General features: G+C 39.3%; 2 non-coding genes across 2 annotated transcripts; one reads left to right on the top strand and one right to left on the bottom strand.

Annotated features, from left to right (window-relative positions):
- Positions 1-486: 486 nt before the first annotated feature.
- Positions 487-559, bottom strand: TRNAG-CCC. Its single transcript has one exon. It is a non-coding gene; the product is annotated as a tRNA-Gly (tRNA).
- A 2,155-nt stretch (positions 560-2,714) lies between these two features.
- Positions 2,715-2,845, top strand: LOC122687147. Its single transcript, XR_006339047.1, has one exon. It is a non-coding gene; the product is annotated as a small nucleolar RNA SNORA18 (small nucleolar RNA).
- The last annotated feature ends 308 nt before the right edge of the window (positions 2,846-3,153 follow it).

Raw genomic sequence — 3,153 nt, 5'->3', positions numbered from 1 at the left:
CAATATTTATATAACATTTCATCTCCAGGGCTTTTCTACATTTCTTTAAGACCTCTTTTGTGGGCTTCTTTTTTACCCTTTTGCATGCATCATATTCAAGTATCAATTATTTCTCACTTCAAACATATTTCCTATCATCTTTTTTTTCTTCTTAAATATTCCCTATTACCTCTTCTTGAATTCCAGTTCTTCCTCTTTCCACTGTGTTTCAGCTCTTACTGAAACATCTCCCCAATTATGCAGGCTTCCCTGCCTACTTGGTCAGGAATCAGCCTTTAGGATCTTACAAAGGACAGGATGCTTAAATACTGTCCTCACTTGACACTTCATATTTATGCCCATAGCACAGTTCAAGGTTAATCTGTTTTTAATTTCTAAAATATTTATTTATTTATGTGGGTACACCAGGTCTTAGTTGCAGCACTCAGGATCTTCCATCTTCACTGAGGCATAAGAGGTCTTTTAGTTGCAGCATGTGAAATCTAGTTCCCTGACCAGGGATTGAACCAGGGCCTCCTGCATTGGGAGTACAGAATCTTAGCCACTAGACCACCAGGGAAATCCCTCTCATTTTTTAAATTTAGTTTTCACCTTTCATGTTTTTCTCCGAAGCTCTTGTTTTGAGGGGAGAATGAAGTTGAGAATGACACAAAGGCCAAATCCTTAAGTATTAAAAGAAGATTTGAAAATGCCTTCCCAGGTGGCACTAGTGGTAAAGAACCTGCCTTTCAATGAGGAGACATAAGAGACTCGGGTTCAATTCCTGGGTCGGGAAAATCCCCTGGAGGAGGGCATGGCAACCCACTCCAGTATTCTTGCCTGGAGGATCCCACGCATAGAAGAGCCTGGTGGGTTATGGTCCATAAGGTCACAAACAGTTGGACACTGAAGTGACTTAGCACACAAGAATGATGAAATGTCATGATTCAAGACCACCTCAGAAAAGTTTGGTGGTTTTATCAATTATCTGTATAAGAATTAATAAAATATTCAAACAAACATTTGCACGACTTCTCAGAACCAACAAATTTAAAAACAGAAACAGAACTTCAAGAGTCATTAAAACTGCTCCTTCTGAAGAAAGCCAGTCCTCCTGAAACAAATGCACGAGCCTAGTATTTTACATTTCACTTTGAAAGTATACATGAATTTTAGAAAACTGTACACCTTTGGTTAACAATCTCTAAAAGAAAAGAAAAAAGAGGTAACAGAATAATTTCTACATTATCATTCTATCTGGCTTCCAGTTTTGAAGATTTTTTTTTTAAGTGCAAAAGCATTCAGATGCACACACTTTTTTTCAAGCCCAGGTTTCTGCCTTGCTATATCTGAAAACAAGCTGAAAACATGAATTTCTGGTAGGAAACCAAGCCCCTAAATGTTATGACCAAGCAACTGGACAAATGGCTTGGGAACCAAATCAAGCATTTTGTAATACTGATAATTGTAAAAAGTAAAAACCTAAGAATATACAGGAGAACTCTTTGGGTAGCTCTGTAAAGACTATAGGTTTCCATGGTGGCTCAAGCAGCAAAGAATCTACCTGCAATGCAGGAGACGTAGGACACTGCAGGTTCGATCCCTGAGTTGGGAAGATCCACTAGAGGAGAGCAAGGCAACCCACTCCAGTATTCTTGCCTGGAGAATCCCCATGGACAGAGGAGCCTGGTGGGCTACAGTCCATGGGGTCAAAAAGAGTTAGACAAGACTGAGCACGCACGCAAGTAAAGACTATGTCTTTTTAGAACGTAAGATTGAATTCAAATGATAACTTTGACACTAAGACGGTGTAAAGAGCCATTTAACAATGATTCAGCAACTTCCTTTTTGTCAGAAATAGAGGGAAGATGGCTCTATTTTCTTCCTTGAACCTGGACAGTACCAGTTAAGTGTGTGCTTGCCCAATAGGGAATTTTAATGCCAAGGTCACGCCTCCCGTTGTTAGGAACACAGGACTACTATCTTGGTGACTCTGCTGTTAAGTAAAAAAATCTCTACTCCCCAGGGTATAGCAGGGCAGTGGTGGTTCACCAGAAAGCCAGATGCTCTCTCCTCCCACCAGTGGAGAAACCCTAGACCACATCTCCTTTCATAACAACAAAGAGCGTTCTTACAATAAAGAGCGTTCTTAAGCAGAGCAAGACAGTCTTCTCTGCTGACAAAAAAGACCAGAGGTTTAGTAAACCCTACAATGGATTCACTCCTTATGATCATTTGTGGAGAGTACAAGATGGTAGAGTATAATAGAGTACAATTGGCACTTTCATCACCTAAGGGCTGGAGCATTCCTTCATCCTTCAAACCAAGACAGTTTTGTGACACTAAACAATTAATTCTCAACTAGTAACTAACAGAATCTTAGTAATAAGAATAGCTCTAAAAAAAAAAAAAAAAGAATAGCTCTAACTTTTTACACATTTTCACTGTATGAGGCCTACACAAAGTGTTTTTCCTGGTGTTATCCAATTTCATTGTCACAATCAGTCTATAAAATCAATATCCGCTTTATGGATAAATAGCTAGTAATCTCTGGGACTTCCCTGGTGATCCAGTGGTTAAGGCTTTAGCTCCCAATGCAGGGGGTGCAGGTCTGATCCCTTGTCTGGGAGCTAAGATTCCACATGCCTTTTGGTCAAAACACAAAATATAAGAGAGAAGCATACTGTAACAAATTCCATAAAGACTTTAAAAATGGTCCACATGAAAAAAGAAGTCTTGAGGTCTATCCCGATGGGGCTTTTTCTATAAACCTACGTCGTTGGAAACGCCTCATAGAGTAACTATGTAGTTTCCTTTACTCATAGAACTACCTGTTAGATCTGTGGGAAAGAACTACAAGACATAGCTGCCTATTAAACTATGAAAAACCTAACAATTTTTTTTTATCTTAGGTATTGGCATATCCCAATGATATCTGTCAAGTTCTAGGGTGTGATAACATAGGAATTAATATGATTTGAACTTGATAAGCTTTTAGAGAACTAGACATCCCATCTCCTGACCCTAAACAGGATCCTATAGTGAACTGCTTGAGGAAATTGGATCTTAAAGATTACAGGTGGCAAACTTTGAAGTGCACTCCACTGAAGATCAGAGAGGCCCAACTAAAACAGCTATGGCATCACAGCTGTGGATTGAGCAGAACTTTTTGTA

This window comes from Cervus elaphus, chromosome 30 (assembly GCF_910594005.1).
Source record: "Cervus elaphus chromosome 30, mCerEla1.1, whole genome shotgun sequence".
Classification (NCBI taxonomy): Eukaryota; Metazoa; Chordata; class Mammalia; order Artiodactyla; family Cervidae; genus Cervus; species Cervus elaphus.
Note: the sequence above shows the minus strand (reverse complement) of the source record. Positions and strands in the feature narration are given on the sequence as shown.